We start from the raw sequence: 23,951 nt of genomic DNA on the forward strand, positions 1-23,951 counted from the left end.
TTTCCTCTCCTGGGGCTCCGGATCAACATTCCAGCCACTTTACTAACAACATCCCCACATGGAGAGTGAATGCCTTTAAGTTCCGGTATCGCACAGTCTGCAGTTAGTGTGGAGGATGAATGGGTATAGGGGGAACCAGTGAGAAAATAGCTGTAGCAGTTTCAATGGCCACATGTCACTCTAATTTCACATAGGAAGAAGAATTAACCAAAGGCACAGCAAGGTGCCCCAGAAGAAGAATAGGGCCTGAAGAAATCCTGTGGATATGAGGCAAGATCACAAAAATAAGACCTAAAAAATGGAACTAAGGGCAACTGCAATTCAAAAACCTGCAGAGTTATAAACGACAACTATTTTCCAAAAGTATATTGAGGTAAGGCTATGAAGAGGCACTGACAGCAAGGCAGAATTGCAGGAAACCGATTTCAGGAGGTAGACTGGAATTGCATCGAAAACATATGAAAAGACTCAGAACATCAACAATCATGCACTTGGCCAAAAAGGGCGTATGCGTTTTTTCCTGAATATATTAAGGAAGAAACCCATACACCCTTTCTGGCCAACCAAGCAAGCTTGCAAAGGAAATCTGCACTACAATGAAGTCTCACTGCCCCCCAGTCAAAAGGGCCATCTGAAAAAAGTGTAAAATCCAGAAAGGCAGGACAGGCCATGGAGAACTGGGAGCCTTGTTATGCTGATAGGCGGGATGTAAATTGCCAACAGACTCTCTGGAGAAGTGTATGGTGTTTCCTGAAACGTCTAAAAAACAAAGCAACAGAGCCTAGGGCACTTCCACTTATGGTCCTATAGCTTAGGGAAATGAAAATCAAAAAGACACAGCCACCCCAAAGTTTGGGACAGCTCTGTTTACAAGAACCTCGTTTACGGTACAAGTTCAATAATACAGAAAACGAAAAATGGATAAAGAAGTTGTGGTACTTACGTACAATGCAATATCACTCAGCAATGAAATCTATGTCATCAGGCCCGTAGCAGCATAATGAGTGGATTCAGGTACGATGATTCTAAGTGAAATAGGGTCACACAGAAAAACAAATATCATAAGATATCACTAATACACGGAATGTAAACTTGGCTACACAGGAACTGAATTACAAAACAGAACAGGGTCTGAAATGCAGAAAACCAACATATGCTTGCTTAAGGGGAAAGGTGAGTTGGGGTGCTGCAGAAAACCAGAGATTGAAATTAGCACAGATACCGTTCCATAAGCCAAATATGTAATAGACAAGAGCTACTCCTTGCTCAACGAAGTGGACTCAACACCCCATATTAAACGCCTAAGAATGTACCTGACTAGTAAGAATCTTAAAACCTATGGATTGCTATGTCTCCAAAAGAGAATCAAGCGTGTATACAGTGGTATACACGCAGGAGTGACAGGATTGGTGAGGTTCGGTGAGCAAATGCAGACCATTTATAGTCATATGGCATGGTATCCATTCCAAGGGTCTCAACTCTCCAAGTTTAAGGGATTCTTCCTTCAGCTGAAACATTCATGTGGAACACAGAGTATGATCCACCGTGTGATCGGGAAACGGGTTCAAATGTGTCTCAGTTTTCCTCCCCTGGTACTCGGGTGCAACATTCCAGACACTTTACTAACACTCTCTCCACTTGGAGAGTCAGTGCCTTCAACCTCCTGTTTGGCCCAGGTTGCAATTTCTGTGGAAGATGAACAGGAATAGGGAGAACCAATGAGAGACTAGCTGGAGGTATCTGGACGTGCAAATTTAACTCTCATTTCCCACCAGGAAGAGGAATTAACCAAAGGCTCAGCGTGCCATGCCGGAAACACACTAGGGCTGAAGCAATCCTGCGGTGTTGCGGCCAGCTCACAAGAAAGCGAGTTGAAGAAAGGAGCTCAGGGGCACTGTCATTCACAAACCTGCAGAGTTATAAATGACAGCTATCAGCTGTCGTCTAAGAATATATTGAAGTAAGGCTGCCAAGAGGAATTGAAAGTGGGGCAGAATTGCAGGAAACCGATTTCAGGAGGTAGACTGGAATTGCATTTAAAGCATAGGAAAACAGGGAGAACGTCCACAATGGTGCACTTGTTCAAAAAGGGCGTATGCGTTTTTTCCTGAATATATTCAGGAAAAAACGCATACGCCCTTTTTGGCCAACCAAGCAAGCTTGCAAAGGAAATCTGCACTACAATGAAGTCGCACTGACCCCGGTCAAGAGGGCCAGCTGAGAAAAGTGTAAAATCCAGAAAGGCAGGACAGGCCATGGAGAACTGGGAGCCTTGTTATGCTGATGGGCGGGATGTAAATTGCCAACAGACACTCTGGAGAAGAGTATGGTGTCTCCTGAAACATCAAAAAGACAAAGCATCAGACCCTGGGCACTTCCACTTATGGTACTATAGTTTAGGGAAATGAAAATCAAAAAGACACAGCCACCCCAAAGTTTGGGACGGTTCTGTTTACAAGAACCTCGTTTACGATACAAGTTCAATATCACAGAAAGTGAAAAATGGATAAAGAAGTTGTGGTACTTACGTACAATGCAATATCACTCAGCAATGAAATCTATGTCATCAGGCCCTTAGGAGCATAATGAGTGGATTCAGGTACGATGTTTCTAAGTGAAATAAGTCACACAGAAAAAGAAACATCATAAGATATCACTAATACACGGAATGTAAACTTGGCTACACAGGAACTGAAGTACAAAACAGAACAGGGTCTCAAATTTAGAAAACCAACTTATGCTTGCTGAAGGGGAAAGGTGAGTTGCGGTGCTGCATAAAACCAGAGATTGAAATGAGCACAGATAAAGTTCCTTAAGCCTAATATGTAAGAGACAAGAGCTTCTCCTTGCTGAACGAAATGGACTCAACACCCCATATTAAACGCCTAAGAATGTACCTGACGAGTAAGTATCTTAAAACCTATGGATTGCTATGTCTCCGAAAGAGAATCAAGCGTGTGTACAGGGGCATAAATGCAGCAGTGATAGGATTGGAGAGGTTCGGTGAGCAAATGAAGACCCTTTCAAGTCATATTGCATGGTATCCATTCCACGGGTCTCAAATCTCCAGGTTTAAGGGATTCTTCCTTCAGCTAAAACATGCATGTGGAACCCAGAGTATGATCAACCGTGTGATCGGGAGACGTGTTCAAATATGTCTCAGTTTTCATCCCCTGGTGCTCGGGTGCAACATTCCAGACTCTTTACTAACAATCTCCCCACTTGGAGAGTCAGTGCCTTTAACCTCCTGTATGGCCCAGTTTGCAATTTCTGAGGAAGATGAACAGGAATAGGGAGAACCAATGAGAGACTAGCTGGAGGGGTCTGGACGGGCAAATTTAACTCTCATTTCCCACCAGGAAGAGGAATTAACCAAAGGCTCAGCATGCCGTGCCGGAACCACACTAGAGCCTGAAACAATCCTGCGGTGTTGCAGCCAGCTCACAAGAAAGCGAGTTGAAGAAAGGAGCTCAGGGGCACTGTATTTCACAAACCTCCAGAGTTATAAGTGATAGCTATCGTCCAAAAATATATTGAAGTAAGGCTGCCAAGAGGACTTGAAAGCGGGGCAGAATTGCAAGAAACCGATTTCAGGAGGTAGACTGGAATTGCATTTAAAGCATAGGAAAAGAGGCAGAACGTCCACAATGATGCACTTGGCCAAAAAGGGCGTATGCGTTTTTTCCTGAATATATTCAGGAAAAAACGCATACGCCGTTTTTGGCCAACCAAGCAAGCTTGCAAAGGAAAACTGTACTACAATGAAGTCTCACTGCCCCCCGGTCAAAAGGGCCATCTGAAAAAAGTGTAAAATCCAGAAAGGCAGGACAGGCCATGGAGAACTGGGAGCTTTATTATGCTGATGGGCGGAATGAAAATTGTCAACAGCCACTCTGGAGAAGTGTATGGTGTTTCCTGAAACATCTAAAAAACAAAGCAACAGAACTTAGGGCAGTTCCACTTACGGTCCTATAGCTTTGGGAAATTAAAATCGAAAAGACACAGCCACCCCAAAATTTGGGACGTCTCTGTTTACAAGAACCTCGTTTACTGTACAAGTTCAATATCACACAAAGCAAGAAATGGATAAAGAAGTTGTGGTACTTACGTACAATGCAATATCACTCAGCAATGAAATCTATGTCATCAGGCCCATAGCAGCATAATGAGGGGATTCAGGTACGATGATTCTAAGTGAAATAAATCACACAGAAAAAGAAACATCATAAGATATCACTAATACACGGAATGTAAACTTGGCTACACAGGAACAGAATTAAAAACAGAACAGGGTCTCATATGTAGAAAACCAACTTATGCTTGCTTAAGGGGAAAGGAGAGTTGGGGTGCTGCATAAAACCAGAGATTGAAATGAGCACAGATAAAGTTCCTTAGCCAAATATGTAATAGACAAGAGCTACTCCTTGCTCAACGAAATGGACTCAACTCCCCATATTAAACGCCTAAGAATGTACCTGACTAGTAAGTATACGGAAACCTATGGATTGCTATGTCTCTGAAACTGAATCCAGCTTGTGTACAGGGGCACATGCAGCAGTGATAGCTCTGGAGAGGTTCGGTGAGCAAATGAAGGCCCTTTGAAGTCATATTGCATGGTACCCATTCCACGGGTTTCCACTACCCAGGTTTAAGGTATTCTTCCTTCAGCTAAAACATGCATGTGGAACCTAGAGTATGATCAACCATGTGATCGGGAGACGTGTTCAAATATGTCTCAGTTTTCATACCCTGCTACTCGGGTGCAAAATTCCAGATGCTTTACTAACACTCTCCCGACTTGGAGAGTCAGTCCCTTTAACCTCCTGTTTGGCCCAGTTTGCAATTTCTGTGGAAGATGAACAGGAATAGGGAGAACCAATGAGAGACTAGCTGGAGGTGTCTGGACGGGCAAATTTAACTCACATTTCCCACCAGGAAGAGGAATTAACCAAAGGCTCAGCGTGCCGTACCGGAACCAGATTAGGGCCTGAAGCCATCCTGCGGTGTTGCAGCCAGCTCAAAAGAAAGCGAGTTGAAGAAAGGAGCTCAGGGGCACTGTAATTCACAAACCTGCAGAGTTATAAATGACAGCTATCGTCCAAAAATATACTGAAGTAAGGCTGCCAAGAGGACTTGAAAGCAGGGCAGAATTGCAGGAAACTGATTTCAGGAGGTAGACTGGAATTGCATTGAAAGCATAGGAAAAGAGGCAGAACGTCCACAATGATGCACTTGGCCAAAAAGGGCGTATGCGTTTTTTCCTGAATATATTCAGGAAAAAACGCATACGCCCTTTTTGGCCAACCAAGCAAGCTTGCAAAGGAAATCTGCACTACAATGAAGTCTCAATTCCCCCCGGTCAAAAGGGCCATCTGAAAAAAGTGTAAAATCCAATATGCCAGGACAGGCCATGGAGAACAGGGGGCCTTGTTATGCTGATGGGCGGGATGTAAATTGCCAACAGACACTCAGGAGAAGTGTATGGTGTTTCCTGAAACATCTAAAAAACAAAGCAACAGAGCCTAGGGCACTGCCACTTATGGTCCTATAGCTTAGGGAAATTAAAATCAAAAAGACACAGCCACCCCAAAGTTTGGGACGCCTCTGTTTACAAGAACCTCGTTTACAGTACAAGTTCAACATCGCAGAAAGTGAAAAATGGATAAAGAAGTTGTGGTATTTACTTACAAAGCAATATCACTCAGCAATGAAATCTATGTCATCAGGCCCTTAGCAGCACAATGAGTGGATTCAGGTATGATGATTCTAACTGAAATAAGTCGCACAGAAAAAGAAACATCATAAGATATCAGTAATACACGGAATGTAAACTTGGCTACACAGGAACTGAATTACAGAAAAGAACAGGGTCTCAAATTTAGAAAACCAACTTATGCTTGCTTAAGGAGAAAGGTGAGTTGGGGTGCTGCATAAAACCAGAGATTGAAATGAGCACAGATAAAGTTCCTTAAGCCAAATATGGAATAGACAAGAGCTACTCCTTGCTCAACGAAATGGACTCAACACCCCATATAAAACGCCTAAGAATGTACCTGACTAGTAAGTATCTTAAAACCTATGGATTGCTATGTCTCCGAAAGAGAATCAAGCGTGTGTACAGGGGCGAAAATGCAGCAGTGATAGGATTGGAGAGGTTCGGTGAGCAAATGAAGACCCTTTGAAGTCATATTGCATGGTACCCATTCCACGGGTTTCCACTACCCAGGTTTCAGGTATTCTTCCTTCAGCTAAAACATGCATGTGGAACCTAGAGTATGATCAACCATGTGACCGGGAGACGTGTTCAAATATGTCTCAGTTTTCGTACCCTGGTACTCGGGTGCAACATTCCAGACGCTTTACTAACACTCTCCCGACTTGGAGAGTCAGTCCCTTTAACCTCCTGTTTGGCCCAGTTTGCAATTTCTGCGGAAGATGAACAGGAATAGCGAGAACCAATGAGAGACTAGCTGGAGGTGTCTGGACGGGCAAATTTAACTCTCATTTCCCACCAGGAAGAGGAATTAACCAAAGGCTCAGCGTGCCGTGCCGGAACCAGATTAGGGCCTGAAGCCATCCTGCGGTGTTGCTGCCAGCTCAAAAGAAAGCGAGTTGAAGAAAGGGGCTCAGGGGCACTGTAATTCACAAACCTGCAGAGTTATAAATGACAGCTATCGTCCAAAAATATACTGAAGTAAGGCTGCCAAGAGGACTTGAAAGCGGGGCAGAATTGCAGGAAACCGATTTCAGGAGGTAGACTGGAATTGCATTGAAAGCATAGGAAAAGAGGCAGAACGTCCACAATGATGCACTTGGCCAAAAAGGGCGTATGCGTTTTTTCCTGAATATATTCAGGAAAAAACGCATACGCCCTTTTTGGCCAACCAAGCAAGCTTGCAAAGGAAATCTGCACTACAATGAAGTCTCACTTCCCCCGGGTCAAAAGGGCCATCTGAAAAAAGTAAAAAATCCAGAAAGGCAGGACAGGCCATAGAGAACTGGGAGCCTTGTTATGCTGATGGGCGGGATGTAAATTGCCAACAGACACTCGGGAGAAGTGTATGGTGTTTCCTGAAACATCCAAAAAACAAAGCAACAGAGCCTAGGGCACTTTCACTTATGGTCCTATAGCTTAGGGAAATTAAAATCAAAAAGACACAGCCACCCCAAAGTTTGGAACTGCTCTGTTTACAAGAACCTCGTTTACAGTACAAGTTCAACATCGCAGAAAGTGAAAAATGGATAAAGAAGTTGTGGTATTTACTTACAAAGCAATATCATTCAGCAATGAAATCTATGTCATCAGGCCCTTAGCAGCACAATGAGTGGATTCAGGTATGATGATTCTAACTGAAATAAGTCACACAGAAAAAGAAACATCATAAGATATCAGTAATACACGGAATGTAAACTTGGCTACACAGGAACTGAATTACAGAAAAGAACAGGGTCTCAAATTTAGAAAACCAACTTATGCTTGCTTAAGGAGAAAGGTGAGTTGGGGTGCTGCATAAAACCAGAGATTGAAATGAGCACAGATAAAGTTCCTTAAGCCAAATATGGAATAGACAAGAGCTACTCCTTGCTCAACGAAATGGACTCAACACTCCATATTAATCGCCTAAGAATGTACCTGACTAGTAAGTATCTTAAATCCTATGGATTGCTATGTCTCGAAAAGAGAATCAAGCATGTGTACAGGGGCATAAACGCAGCACTGATAGGATTGGAGAGGTTCGGTGAGCAAATGAAGACCCTTTGAAGTCATATTGCATGGTACCCATACCACGGGTTTCAACTACCCAGGTTTAAGGTATTCCTCCTTCAGCTAAAACATGCAAGTGGAACGTAGAGTATGATCAACCATGTGATCGGGAGTGATGTTCAAATATGTCTCAGTTTTCCTCTCCTGGTACTCGGGTGCAACATTCCAGATGCTTTACTAACACTCTCCCCACTTGGAGAGTCAGTCCCTTTAACCTCCTGTTTGGCCCAGTTTGCAATTTCTGCGGAAGATGAACAGGAATAGCGAGAACCAATGAGAGACCAGCTGGAGGTGTCTGGACGGTCAAATTTAACTCTCATTTCCCACCAGGAAGAGGAAATAATCAAAGGCTCAGTGTGCCGTGCCGGAACCAGATTAGGGCCTGAAGCCATCCTGCGGTGTAGCAGCCAGGTCACAAGAAAGCGAGTTGAAGAAAGGAGCTCAGGGGCACTGTAATTCACAAATATGCAGAGTTATAAATGACAGCTATCGTCCAAAAATATACTGAAGTAAGGCTGCCAAGAGGACTTGAAAGCGGGGCAGAATTGCAGGAAACCGATTTCAGGAGGTAGACTGGAATTGCATTGAAAGCATAGGAAAAGAGGCAGAACGTTCACAATGATGCACTTGGCCAAAAAGGGCGTATGCGTTTTTTCCTGAATATATTCAGGAAAAAACGCGTATGCACTTTTTGGCCAACCAAGCAAGCTTGCAAAGGAAATCTGCACTACAATGAAGTCTGACTTCCCCCCGGTCAAAAGGGCCATCTGAAAAAAGTGTAAAATCCAGAAAGGCAGGACAGGCCATGGAGAACTGGGAGCCTTGTTATGCTGATGGGCGGGATGTAAATTTTCAGCAGACACTCCGGAGAAGTGTTTGGTGTTTCCTGAAACATCTAAAAAACAAAGCAACAGAGCCTAGGGCACTTCCACTTATGGTCCTATAGCTTAGGGAAATTAAAATCAAAAAGACACAGCCACCCAAAGTTTGGGACGCCTATGTTTACAAGAACCTCGTTTACTGTACAAGTTCAATATCACAGAAAGTGAAAAATGGAGAAAGAACTTGTGGTACTTACGTACAATGCAGTATCACTAAGCAATGAAATCTATGTCATCAGGCCCCTAGCAGCATAATGAGTGGATTCAGGTACGATGATTCTAACTGAAATAAGTCACACAGAAAAAGAAACATCATAAGATATCACTAATACACGGAATGTAAACTTGGCTAACAGGAACTGAATTCCAAAACAGAACAGGGTCTCAAATTTAGAAAACCAACTTATCCTTGCTTAAGGGTAAAGGTGAGTTGGGGTGTTGCATAAAACCAGAGATTGAAATGAGCACAGATAAAGTTCCTTAAGCCAAATATGGAATCGACAAGAGCTACTCCTTGCTCTACGAAATGGACTCAACACCCCATATTAAACGCCTAAGAATGTACCTGACTAGTAAGTATCTTAAAACCTATGGATTGCTATGTCTCCAAAAGAGAATCAAGCGTGTGTACAGGGGCATAAACGCAGCAGTGATAGGATTGGAGAGGTTCAGTGAGCAAATGAAGACCCTTTGAAGTCATATTGCATGGTACCCATTACAAGGGTCTCAACTCTCCAGGTTTAAGGTATTCTTCCTTCAGCTAAAACATGCATGTGGAACCCAGAGTATGATCAACTGTGTAAACGGGAGACGTGTTCAAATATGTCTCAGTTTTCCTCCCCTGGTACTCGGGTGCAACATTCCAGACGCTTTACTAACACTCTCCCCACTTGGAGAGTCAGCGCCTTTAACCTCCTGTTTGGCCCAGTTTGCAATTTCTGCGGAAGATGAACAGGAATAGGGAGAACCAATGAGAGACTAGCTGGAGGTGTCTGGACGGGCAAATTTAACTGTCATTTCCCACCAGGAAGAGGAAATAACCAAAGGCTCAGCGTGCCGTGCCGGAACCAGATTAGGGCCTGAAGCCATTCTGCGGTGTTGCGGCCAGCTCAAAAGAAAGCGAGTTGAAGAAAGGAGCTCAGGGGCACTGTAATTCACAAACCTGCAGAGTTATAAATGACAGCTATCGTCCAAAAATATACTGAAGTAAGGCTGCCAAGAGGACTTGAAAGCGGGGCAGAATTGTAGGAAACAGATTTCAGGAGGTAGACTGGAATTGCATTGAAAGCATAGGAAAAGAGGCAGAACGTCCACAATGATGCACTTGGCCAAAAAGGGCGTATGCGTTTTTTCCTGAATATATTCAGGAAAAAACGCATACGCCCTTTTTGGCCAACCAAGCAAGCTTGCAAAGGAAATCTGCACTACAATGAAGTCTCACTTCCCCCCGGTCGAAAGGGCCACCTGAAAAAAGTGTAAAATCCAGAAAGGCAGGACAGGCCATGGAGAAATGGGAGCCTTGTTATTCTGATGGGCGGGATGTAAATTGCCAACAGACACTCGGGACAAGTGTATGGTGTTTCCTGAAACATCTAAAAAACAAAGCAACAGAGCCTAGGGCATTTCCACATATGGTCCTATAGCTTAGGGAAATTAAAATCAAAAAGATACAGCCACCCCAACGTTTGGGACGCCTCTGTTTACAAGAACCTCGTTTACCATACAAGTTCAATATCACAGAAAGTGAAAAATGGTTAAAGATCTTGTGGTACTTACGTACAATGCAGTATCACTCAGCAATGAAATCTATGTCATCAGGCCCTTAGCAGCATAATGAGTGGATTCAGGTACGATGATTCTAACTGAAATATGTCACACAGAAAAAGAAACATCATAAGATATCACTAATACACGGAATGTAAACTTGGCTACACAGGAACTGAATTCCAAAACAGAACAGGGTCTCAAATTTAGAAAACCAACTTATGCTTGCTTAAGGGTAAAGGTGAGTTGGGGTGCTGCATAAAACCAGAGACTGAAATGAGCACAGATAAAGTTCCTTAAGCGAAATATGGAATACACAAGAGCTACTCCTTGCTCAACGAAATGGACTCAACACTCCATATTAAACGCCTAAGAATGTACCTGACTAGTAAGTATCTTAAATCCTATGGATTGCTATGTCTCGAGAAGCGAATCAAGCATGTGTACAGGGGCATAAACGCAGCAGTGATAGGATTGGAGAGGTTCGGTGAGCAAGACCCTTTGAAGTCATATTGCATGGTACCCATTCCACGGGTTTCAACTACCCAGGTTTACGGTATTTTTCCTTCAGCTAAAATATGCATGTGGAACCTAGAGTATGATCAACCATGTGATCGGGAGTCGTGTTCAAATATGTCTCAGTTTTCCTCCCCTGGTACTCCGGTGCAACATTCCAGACGCTTTACTAACACTCTCCCCACTTGGAGTGTCAGTCCCTTTAACCTCCTGTTTGGCCCAGTTTGCAATTTCTGCGGAAGATGAACAGGAATAGGGAGAACCAATGAGAGACTAGCTGGAGGTGTCTGGACGGGCAAATTTAACTCTCATTTCCCACCAGGAAGAGGAAATAACCAAAGGCTCAGCGTGCCGTGCCGGAACCAGATTGGGCCTGAAGCCATCCAGCGGTGTTGCGGCCAGGTCACAAGAAAGCGAGTTGAAGAAAGGAGCTCAGGGGCACTGTAATTCACAAACCTGCAGAGTTATAAATGACAGCTATCGTCCAAAAATATACTGAAGTAAGGCTGCCAAGAGGACTTGAATGCGGGGCAGAATTGCAAGAAACCGATTTCAGGAGGTAGACTGGAATTGCATTGAAAGCATAGGAAAAGAGGCAGAACGTCCACAATGATGCACTTGGCCAAAAAGGGCGTATGCGTTTTTTACTGAATATATTCAGGAAAAAACGCATACGCCCTTTTTGGCCAACCAAGCAAGCTTACAAAGGAAATCTGCACTACAATGAAGTCTCACTTCCCCCCGGTCAAAAGGGCAATCTGAATAAAGTGTAAAATCCAGAAAGGCAGGACAGGCCATGGAGAACTGGGAGCCTTGTTATGCTGATGGGCGGGATGTAAATTGCCAACAGACACTCGGGAGAAGTGTATGGTGTTTCCTGAAACATCTAGAAAACAAAGCAACAGAGCCTAGGGCACTTCCACTTATGGTCCTATAGCTTAGGGAAATTAAAATCAAAAAGACACAGCCACCCCAAAGTTTGGGACGCCTCTGTTTACAAGAACGTTGTTTACCGTACAAGTTCAACATCGCAGAAAGTGAAAATTGGATAAAGAAGTTGTGGTATTTACTTACAAAGCAATATCACTCAGCAATGAAATCTATTTCATCAGGCCCTTAGCAGCACAATGAGTGGATTTAGGTATGATGATTCTAACTGAAATAAGTCACACAGAAAAAGAAACATCATAAGATATCAGTAATACATGGAATGTAAACCTGGCTACACAGGAACTGAATTACAGAACAGAACAGGGTCTCAAATTTAGAAAAGCAACTTATGCTTGCTTAAGGGGAAAGGTTAGTTGGGGTGCTTCATAAAACCAGAGATTGAAATGAGCACAGATAAAGTTCCTTAAGCCAAATATGGAATAGACAAGAGCTACTCCTTGCTCAACGAAATGGACTCAACACCCCATATTAAACGCCTAAGAATGTACCTGACTAGTAAGTATCTTAAAACCTATGGATTGCTATGTCTCCGAAAGAGAATCAAGCGTGTGTACAGGGGCATAAACGCAGCAGTGATAGGATTGGAGAGGTTCGGTGAGCAAATGAAGACCCTTTGAAGTCATATTGCATGGTACCCATTACACGGATCTCAACTCTCCAGGTTTAAGGTATTCTTCCTTCAACTAAAACATGCATGTGGAACCCAGAGTATGATCAACCGTGTGAACGGGAGACGTGTTCAAATATGTCTCAGTTTTCCTCCCCTGGTACTCGGTTGCAACATTCCAGACGCTTTACTAACACTCTCCCCACTTGGAGAGTCAGTCCCTTTAACCTCCTGTTTGGCCCAGTTTGCAATTTCTGCGGAAGATGAACAGGAATAGGGAGAACCAATGAGAGACTAGCTGGAGGTGTCTGGACGGGCAAATTTAACTCTCATTTCCCACCAGGAAGAGGAGTTAACCAAAGGCTCAGCGTGCCGTGCCAAACCAGATTGGGTCTGAAGCCATCCTGCGGTGTTGTGGCCAGGTCACAAGAAAGCGAGTTGAAGAAAGGAGCTCAGGGGCACTGTAATTCACAAACATGCAGAGTTATAAATGACAGCTATCATCCAAAAATATACCAAAGTAAGGCTGCCAAGAGGACTTGAATGCGGGGCAGAATTGCAGGAAACCGATTTCAGGAGGTAGACTGGAATTGCATTGAAAGCATAGGAAAAGAGGCAGAACGTCCACAATGATGCACTTGGCCAAAAAGGGCGTATGCGTTTTTCCCTGAATATATTCAGGGAAAAACGCATACGCCCTTTTTGGCCAACCAAGCAAGCTTGCAAAGGAAATCTGCACTACAATGAAGTCTCACTTCCCCCCGGTCAAAAGGGCCATCTGAAAAAAGAGTAAAATCCAGAAAGGCAGGACAGGCCATGGAGAACTGGGAGCCTTGTTATGCTGACGGGCGGGATGTAAATTGCCAACAGACACTTGGGAGAAGTGTATGGTGTTTCCTGAAACATCTAAAAAACAAAGCAACAGAGCCTAGGGCACTTCCACTTATGGTCCTATAGCTTAGGGAAATTAAAATCAAAAAGACACAGCCACCCCAAAGTTTGGGACGCCTCTGTTTACAAGAACCTCGTTTACCGTACAAGTTCAATATCACAGAAAGTGAAAAATGGATAAAGAACTTGTGGTACTTACGTACAATGCAGTATCACTCAGCAATGAAATCTATGTCATCAGGCCCATAGCAGCATAATGAGTGGATTCAGGTACGATGATTCTAACTGAAATAAGTCACACAGAAAAAGAAACATCATAAGATATCACTAATACACGGAATGTAAACTTGGCTACACAGGAACTGAATTACAGAACAGAACAGGGTCTCAAATTTAGAAAACCAACTTATACTTGCTTAAGGGTAATGGTGAGTTGGGGTTCTGCATGAAACCAGAGATTGAAATGAGCACAGATAAAGTTCCTTTAGCCAAATATGGAATAGACAAGAGCTACTCCTTGCTCAACGAAATGGACTCAACACCGCATATTAAACGCCTAAGAATGTACCTGACTAGTAAGTATCTTAAAACCTATGGATTGCTATGTCTCCGAAAGAGAATCAAGCATGTGTACAGGGGCATAAACGCAGCAGTGATAGGATTGGAGAGGTTCGGTGAGCAAATGAAGACCCTTTGAAGTCATATTGCATGGTACCCATTCCACGGGTTTCAACTACCCAGGTTTAAGGTATTCTTCCTTCAGCTAAAACATGCATGTGGAACCTAGAGTATGATCAACCATGTGATCGGGAGACGTGTTCAAATATGTCTCAGTTTTCGTACCCTGGTACTCGGGTGCAACATTCCAGATGCTTTACTAACACTCTCCCGACTTGGAGAGTCAGTCCCTTTAACCTCCTGTTTGGCCCAGTTTGCAATTTCTGCGGAAGATGAACAGGAATAGCGAGAACCAATGAGAGACTAGCTGGAGGTGTCTGGACGGGCAAATTTAACTCTCATTTCCCACCAGGAAGAGGAAATAACCAAAGGCTCAGCGTGCCGTGCCGGAACCAGATTAGGGCCTGAAGCCATCCTGCGGTGTAGCGGCCAGCTCACAAGAAAGCGAGTTGAAGAAAGGAGCTCAGGGGCACTGTAATTCACAAACATGCAGAGTTATAAATGACAGCTATCGTCCAAAAATATATTGAAGTAAGGCTGCCAAGAGGACTTGAAAGCGGGGAAGAATTGCAGGAAACCGATTTCAGGAGGTAGACTGGAATTGCATTGAAAGCATAGGAAAAGAGGCAGAGCGTCCACAATGATGCACTTGGCCAAAAGGGGCGTATGCGTTTTTTCCTGAATATATTCAGGAAAAAACGCATACGCACTTTTTGGCCAACCAAGCAAGCTTGCAAAGGAAATCTGCACTACAATGAAGTCTCACTTCCCCCCGGTCAAAAGGGCCATCTGAATAAAGTGTAAAATCCAGAAAGGCAGGACAGGCCATGGAGAACTGGGAGCCTTGTTATGCTGATGGGCGGGATGTAAATTGCCAACAGACACTCGGGAGAAGTGTATGGTGTTTCCTGAAACATCTAAAAAACAAGGCAACAGAGCCTAGGGCACTTCCACTTATGGTCCTATAGCTTAGGGAAACTAAAATCAAAAAAGACACAGCCACCCCAAAGTTTGGGACGCCTCTGTTTACAACAACCTTGTTTACCGTACAAGTTCAACATCGCAGAAAGTGAAAATTGGATAAAGAAGTTGTGGTATTTACTTACAAAACAATATCACTCAGCAATGAAATCTATGTCATCAGGCCCTTAGCAGCACAATGAGTGGATTCAGGTATGATGATTCTAACTGAAATAAGTCACACAGAAAAAGAAACATCATAAGATATCAGTAATACACGGAATGTAAACCTGGCTACAAAGGAACTGAATTACAGAAGAGAACAGGGTCTCAAATTTAGAAAAGCAACTTATGCTTGCTTAAGGGGAAAGGTGAGTTGGGGTGCTGCATAAAACCAGAGATTGAAATGAGCACAGATAAAGTTGCTTAAGCCAAATATGGAATAGACAAGAGCTACTCCTTGCTCAACGAAATGGACTCAACACCGCATATTAAACGCCTAAGAATGTATCTGACTAGTAAGTATCTTAAAACCTATGGATTGCTATGTCTCCGAAAGAGAATCAAGCATGTGTACAGGGGCATAAACGCAGCAGTGATAGGATTGGAGAGGTTCGGTGAGCAAATGAAGACCCTTTGAAGTCATATTGCATGGTACCCATTCCACGGGTTTCAGCTACCCAGGTTTAAGGTATTCTTCCTTCAGCTAAAACATGCATGTGGAACCTAGAGTATGATCAACCATGTGATCGGGAGACGTGTTCAAATATGTCTGAGTTTTCGTACCCTGCTACTCGGGTGCAACAATCCAGATGCTTTACTAACACTCTCCCGACTTGGAGAGTCAGTCCCTTTAACCTCCTGTTTGGCCCAGTTTGCAATTTCTGCGGAAGATGAACAGGAATAGCGAGAACCAATGAGAGACTAGCTGGAGGTGTCTCACGGGCAAATTTAACTCTCATTTCCCACCAGGAAGAGGAATTAACCAAAGGCTCAGCGTGCCATGCCGGAACCATATTAGGGCCTGAAGCCATCCTGCGGTGTTGCGGCCAGGTCACAAGAAAGCGAGTTGAAGAAAGGAGCTCAGGGGCACTGTAATTCACAAACATGCAGAGTTATAAATGACAGCTATCATCCAAAAATATACCAAAGTATGGCTGCCAAGAGGACTTGAAAGCGGGGAAGAATTGCAGGAAACCGATTTCAGGAGGTAGACTGGAATTGCATTGAAAGCATAGGAAAAGAGGCAGAACGTCCACAATGATGCACTTGGCCAAAAAGGGCGTATGCGTTTTTCCCTGAATATATTCAGGGAAAAACGCATACGCCCTTTTTGGCCAACCAAGCAAGCTTGCAAAGGAAATCTGCACTACAATGAAGTCTGACTTCCCCCCGGTCAAAAGGGCCATCTGAAAAAAGTGTAAAATCCAGAAAGGCAGGACAGGCCATGGAGAACTGGGAGCCTTGTTATGCTGATGGGCGGGATGTAAATTGCCAACAGACACTCGGGACAAGTGTATGGTGTTTCCTGAAACATCTAAAAAACAAAGCAACAGAGCCTAGGGCACTTCCACTTATGGTCCTATAGCTTAGAGAAATTAAAATCAAAAAGACACAGCCACCCCAAAGTTTGGGACGCCTCTGTTTACAAGAACCTCGTTTACCGTACAAGTTCAATATCACAGAAAGTGAAAAATGGATAAAGAACTTGTGGTACTAACGTACAATACAGTATCACTCAGCAATGAAATCTATGTCATCAGGCCCGTAGCAGCATAATGAGTGGATTCAGGTACGATGATTCTAACTGAAATAAGTCACACAGAAAAAGAAACATCATAAGATATCAGTAATACACGGAATGTAAACTTGGCTACACAGGAACTGAATTACAGAACAGAACAGGGTCTCAAATTTAGAAAACCAACTTATGCTTGCTTAAGGGTAAAGGTGAGTTGGGGTGCTGCATGACACCAGAGATTGAAATGAGCACAGATAAAGTTCCTTAAGCCAAATATGGAATAGACAAGAGCTACTCCTTGCTCAATGAAATGGACTCAACACCTCATATTAAACGCCTAAGAATGTACCTGACTAGTAAGTATCTTAAAACCTATGGATTGCTATGTCTCCGAAAGAGAATCAAGCATGTGTACAGGGGCATAAACGCAGCAGTGATAGGATTGGAGAGGTTCGGTGAGCAAATGAAGACCCTTTGAAGTCATATTGCATGGTACCCATTCCACGGGTTTCAACTCTCCAGGTTTAGGGTATTCTTCCTTCAGCTAAAACATGCATGTGGAACCTAGAGTATGATCAACCATGTGATCGGGAGACGTGTTCAAATATGCCTCAGTTTTCATACCCTGGTACTCTGGTGCAACATTCCAGACGCTTTACTAACACTCTCCCCACTTGGAGAGTCAGCGCCTTTAACCTCCTGTTTGGCCCAGTTTGCAATTTCTGCGGAAGATGAACAGGAATAGCGAGAACCAATGAGAGACTAGCTGGAGGTGTCTGGACGGGCAAATTTAACTCTCATTTCCCACCAGGAAGAGGAAATAACCAAAGGCTCAGCGTGCCGTGCCGGAACCAGATTAGGGCCTGAAGCCATCCTGCGGTGTTGCGGCCAGCTCACAAGAAAGCGAGTTGAAGAAAGGAGCTCAGGGGCACTGTAATTCACAAACCTGCAGAGTTATAAATGACAGCTATCGTCCAAAAATATACTGAAGTAAGGCTGCCAAGAGGACTTGAAAGCGGGGCAGAATTGCAGGAAACCGATTTCAGGAGGTAGACTGGAATTGCATTGAAAGCATAGGAAAAGAGGCAGAGCGTCCACAATGATGCACTTGGCCAAAAAGGGCGTATGCGTTTTTTCCTGAATATATTCAGGAAAAAACGCATATGCCCTTTTTGGCCAACCAAGCAAACTTGCAAAGGAAATCTGCACTACAATGAAGTCTCACTTCACCCCGGTCAAACGGGCCATCTGAAAAAAGTGTAAAATCCAGAAAGGCAGGACAGGCCATGGAGAACTGGGAGCCTTGTTATGCTGATGGGCGGGATGTAAATTGCCAACAGACACTCGGGAGAAGTGTATGGTGTTTCCTGAAACATCTAAAAAACCATGCAACAGAGCCTACGGCACTTCCACTTATGGTCCTATAGCTTAGGGAAATTAAAATCAAAAAGACACAGCCACCCCAAAGTTTGGGACGCCTCTGTTTACAAGAACCTCGTTTACGATACACGTTCAACATCACAGAAAGTGAAAAATGGATAAAGAACTTGTGGTACTTACGTACAATGCAGTATCACTCAGCAATGAAATCTATGTCATCAGGCCCGTAGCAGCATAATGAGTGGATTCAGGTACGATGATTCTAACTGAAATAAGTCACACAGAAAAAGAAACATCATAAGATATCAGTAATACACGGAATGTAAACTTGGCTACACAGGAACTGAATTCCAAAACAGAACAGGGTCTCAAATTTAGAAAACCAACTTATGCTTGCTTAAGTGTAAAGGTGAGTTGGGGTCCTGCATAAAACCAGAGATTGAAATGAGCACAGATAAAGTTCCTTAAGCCAAATATGGAATAGACAAGAGCTACTCCTTGCTCAATGAAATGGACTCAACACCCCATATTAAACGCCTAAGAATGTACCTGACTAGTAAGTGTCTTAAAACCTATGGATTGCTATGTCTCCGAAAGATAATCAAGCGTGTGTACAGGGGCATAAACGCAGCAGTGATAGGATTGGAGAGGTTCGGTGAGCAAATGAAGACCCTTTGAAGTCATATTGCATGGTACCCATTACACGAGTCTCAACTCTCCAGGTTTAAAGTAATCTTCCTTCAGCTAAAACATGCATGTGGAACCCAGAATATGATCAACCGTGTGAACGGGAGATGTGTTCAAATATGTCTCAGTTTTCCTCCCCTGGTACTCGGGTGCAACATTCCAGATGCTTTACTAACACTCTCCCCACTTGAGGAGTCAGCGCCTTTAACCTCCTGTTTGGCCCAGTTTGCAATTTCTGCGGAAGATGAACAGGAATAGCGAGAACCAATGAGAGAGTAGCTGGAGGTGTCTGGACGGGCAAATTTAACTCTCATTTCCCACCAGGAAGAGGAAATAACCAAAGGCTAAGCGTGCCGTGCCGGAACCAGATTAGGGCCTGAAGCCATCCTGCGGTGTTGCGGCCAGCTCAAAAGAAAGCGAGTTGAAGAAAGGAGCTCAGGGGCACTGTAATTCACAAACCTGCAGAGTTATAAATGACAGCTATCGTCCAAAAATATACTGAAGTAAGGCTGCCAAGAGGACTTGAAAGCGGGGCAGAATTGCAGGAAACCAATTTCAGGAGGTAGACTGGAATTGCATTGAAAGCATAGGAAAAGAGGCAGAACGTCCACAATGATGCACTTGGCCAAAAAGGGGCGTATGCGTTTTTTCCTGAATATATTCAGGAAAAAACGCATACGCCCCTTTTTGGCCAACCAAGCAAGCTTGCAAAGGAAATCTGCACTACAATGAAGTCTCACTTCCCCCTGGTCAAAAGGGCCCTCTGAATAAAGTGTAAAATCCAGAAAGGCAGGACAGGCCATGGAGAACTGGGAGCCTTGTTATGCTGATGGGCGGGATGTAAATTGCCAACAGACACTCGGGAGAAGTGTATGGTGTTTCCTGAAACATCTAAAAAACAAAGCAACAGAGCCTAGGGCACTTCCACTTATGGTCCTATAGCTTAGGGAAATTAAAATCAAAAAGACACAGCCACCCCAAAGTTTGGGACGCCTTTGTTTACAAGAACCTCGTTTACCGTACAAGTTCAATATCACAGAAAGTGAAAAATGGATAAAGAAGTTGTGGTATTTATTTACAAAGCAATATCACTCAGCAATGAAATCTATGTCATCAGGCCCTTAGCAGCACAATGAGTGGATTCAGGTATGGTATTTCTAACTGAAATAAGTCACACAGAAAAAGAAACATCATAAGATATCAGTAATACACGGAATGTAAACTTGGCTACACAGGAACTGAATTACAGAACAGAACAGGGTCTCAAATTTAGAAAACCAACTTATGCTTGCCTAAGGGACAAGGTGAGTTGGGGTGCTGCATAAAACCAGAGATTGAAATGAGCACAGATAAAGTTCCTTAAGCCAAATATGGAATAGACAAGAGCTACTCCTTGCTCAACGAAATGGACTCAACACCCCATATTAAACGCCTAAGAATGTACCTGACTAGTAAGTATCTTAAAACCTATGGATTGCTATGTCTCCAAAAGAGAATCAAGGGTGTGTACAGGGGCATAAACGCAGCAGTGATAGGATTGGAGAGGTTCGGTGAGCAAATGAAGACCCTTTGAAGTCATATTGCATGGTACACAATACACGGGTCTCAACTCTCCAGGTTTAAGGTATTCTTCCTTCAGCTAAAACATGCATGTGGAACCCAGAGTATGATCAACAGTGTGAACGGGAGACGTGTTCAAATATGTCTCAGTTTTCGTACCCTGGTACTCGGGTGCAACATTCCAGACGCTTTACTAACACTCTCCCGACTTGGAGAGTCAGTCCCTTTAACGTCCTGTTTGGCCCAGTTTGCAATTTCTGCGGAAGATGAACAGGAATAGCGAGAACCAATGAGAGACTAGCTGGAGGTGTCTGGACGGGCAAATTTAACTCTCATTTCCCACCAGGAAGAGGAATTAACCAAAGGCTCAGCGTGCCGTGCCGGAACCAGATTAGGGTCTGAAGCCATCCTGCGGTGTTGCGGCCAGCTCAAAAGAAAGCGAGTTGAAGAAAGGAGCTCAGGGGCACTGTAATTCACAAACCTGCAGAGTTATAAATGACAGCTATCGTCCAAAAATAGACTGAAGTAAGGCTGCCAAGAGGACTTGAAAGCGGGGCAGAATTGCAGGAAACCGATTTCAGGAGGTAGACTGGAATTGCATTGAAAGCATAGGAAAAGAGGCAGAACGTCCACAATGATGCACTTGGCCAAAAAGGGGCGTATGCGTTTTTTCCTGAATATATTCATGAAAAAACGCATACGCCCCTTTTTGGCCAACCAAGCAAGCTTGCAAAGGAAATCTGCACTACAATGAAGTCTCACTTCCCCCCGGTCAAAAGGGCCCTCTGAAAAAAGTGTAAAATCCAGAAAGGCAGGACAGGCCATGGAGAACTGGGAGCCTTGTTATGCTGATGGGCGGGATGTAAATTGCCAACAGACACTCGGGAGAAGTGTATGGTGTTTCCTGAAACATCTAAAAAACAAAGCAACAGAGCCTAGGGCACTTCCACTTATGGTCCTATAGCTTAGGGAAATTAAAATCAAAAAGACGCAGCCACCCCAAAGTTTGGGACGCCTTTGTTTACAAGAACCTCGTTTACCGTACAAGTTCAATATCACAGAAAGTGAAAAATGGATAAAGAAGTTGTGGTATTTACTTACAAAGCAATATCACTCAGCAATGAAATCTATGTCATCAGGCCCGTAGCAGCACAATGAGTGGATTCAGGTATGGTGATTCTAACTGAAATAAGTCACACAGAAAAAGAAACATCATAAGATATCAGTAATACACGGAATGTAAACTTGGCTACACAGGAACTGAATTACAGAACAGAACAGGGTCTCAAATTTAGAAAACCAACTTATGCTTGCTTAAGGGACAAGGTGAGTTGGGGTGCTGCATAAAACCAGAGATTGAAATGAGCACAGATAAAGTTCCTTAAGCCAAATATGGAATAGACAAGAGCTACTCCTTGCTCAACGAAATGGACTCAACACCCCATATTAAACGCCTAAGAATGTACCTGACTAGTAAGTATCTTAAAACCTATGGATTGCTATGTCTCCGAAAGAGAATCAAGCATGTGTACAGGGGCATAAACGCAGCAGTGATAGGATTGGAGAGGTTCGGTGAGCAAATGAAGACCCTTTGAAGTCATATTGCATGGTACCCATTACACGGGTTTCAACTCTCCAGGTTTAGGGTATTCTTCCTTCAGCTAAAACATGCATGTGGAACCTAGAGTATGATCAACCATGTGATCGGGAGACGTGTTCAAATATGTCTCAGTTTTCATACCCTGGTACTCGGGTGCAACATTCCAGACGCTTTACTAACACTCTCCCCACTTGGAGAGTCAGCGCCTTTAACCTCCTGTTTGGCCCAGTTTGCAATTTCTGCGGAAGATGAACAGGAATAGCGAGAACCAATGAGAGACTAGCTGGAGGTGTCTGGACGGGCAAATTTAACTCTCATTTCCCACCAGGAAGAGGAATTAACCAAAGGCTCAGCGTGCCGTGCCGGAACCAGATTAGGGCCTGAAGCCATCCTGCGGTGTTGCGGCCAGCTCACAAGAAAGCGAGTTGAAGAAAGGAGCTCAGGGGCACTGTAATTCACAAACCTGCAGAGTTATAAATGACAGCTATCGTCCAAAAATATACTGAAGTAAGGCTGCCAAGAGGACTTGAAAGCGGGGCAGAATTGCAGGAAACCGATTTCAGGAGGTAGACTGGAATTGCATTGAAAGCATAGGAAAAGAGGCAGAGCGTCCACAATGATGCACTTGGACAAAAAGGGCGTATGCGTTTTTTCCTGAATATATTCAGGAAAAAACGCATACGCCCTTTTTGGCCAACCAAGCAAACTTGCAAAGGAAATCTGCACTACAATGAAGTCTCACTTCACCCCGGTCAAAAGGGCCATCTGAAAAAAGTGTAAAATCCAGAAAGGCAGGACAGGCCATGGAGAACTGGGAGCCTTGTTATGCTGATGGGCGGGATGTAAATTGCCAACAGACACTCGGGACAAGTGTATGGTGTTTCCTGAAACATCTAAAAAACCATGCAACAGAGCCTAGGGCACTTCCACTTATGGTCCTATAGCTTAGGGAAATTAAAATCAAAAAGACACAGCCACCCCAAAGTTTGGGACGCCTCTGTTTACAAGAACCTCGTTTACCATACACGTTCAATATCACAGAAAGTGAAAAATGGATAAAGAACTTGTGGTACTTACGTACAATGCAGTATCACTCAGCAATAAAAATCTATGTCATCAGGCCCGTAGCAGCATAATGAGTGGATTCAGGTACGATGATTCTAACTGAAATAAGTCACAAAGAAAAAGAAACATCATAAGATATCAGTAATACACGGAATGTAAACTTGGCTACACAGGAACTGAATTCCAAAACAGAACAGGGTCTCAAATTTAGAAAACCAACTTATGCTTGCTTAAGGGGAAAGGTGAGTTGGGGTCCTGCATAAAACCAGAGATTAAAATGAGCACAGATAAAGTTCCTTATGCCAAATATGGAATAGACAAGAGCTACTCCTTGCTCAACAAAATGGACTCAACACCGCATATTAAACGCCTAAGAATGTACCTGACTAGTAAGTATCTTAAAACCTATGGATTGCTATGTCTCCAAAAGAGAATCAAGCATGTGTACAGGGGCATAAACGCAGCAGTGATAGGATTGGAGAGGTTCGGTGAGCAAATGAAGACCCTTTGAAGTCATATTGCATGGTACCCATTACACGGGTCTCAACTCTCCAGGTGTAAGGTATTCTTCCTTCAGCTAAAACATGCATGTGGAACCCAGAGTATGATCAACCGTGTGAACGGGAGACATGTTCAAATATGTCTCAGTTTTCGTACCTGGTACTCAGGTGCAACATTCCAGACGCTTTACTAACACTCTCCCCACTTGGGGAGTCAGCGCCTTTAACCTCCTGTTTGGCCCAGTTTGCAATTTCTGCAGAAGATGAACAGGAATAGGGAGAACCAATGAGAGACTAGCTGGAGGTGTGTGGACGGGCAAATTTAACTCTCATTTCCCACCAGGAAGAGGAAATAACCAAAGGCTCAGCGTGCCGTGCCGGAACCAGATTAGGGCCTGAAGCCAT

General features: G+C 43.7%; 1 long non-coding RNA gene across 3 annotated transcripts in view; it reads right to left on the reverse strand.

The window, feature by feature from the left end:
* Positions 1-944: 944 nt before the first annotated feature.
* Positions 945-23,951, reverse strand: part of LOC307181176 — a 679,221-nt gene continuing 656,214 nt past the window's right edge. For all 3 annotated transcript variants that reach the window (XR_013826070.1, XR_013826071.1, XR_013826072.1), the window contains one exon: positions 945-1,025. This is a non-coding gene — a long non-coding RNA (uncharacterized lncRNA). The remainder of the gene's footprint in view (positions 1,026-23,951) is intronic.

Source organism: Stenella coeruleoalba (assembly GCF_951394435.1).
Source record: "Stenella coeruleoalba genome assembly, contig: scaffold_108, whole genome shotgun sequence".
NCBI classification, from domain to species: domain Eukaryota; kingdom Metazoa; phylum Chordata; class Mammalia; order Artiodactyla; family Delphinidae; genus Stenella; species Stenella coeruleoalba.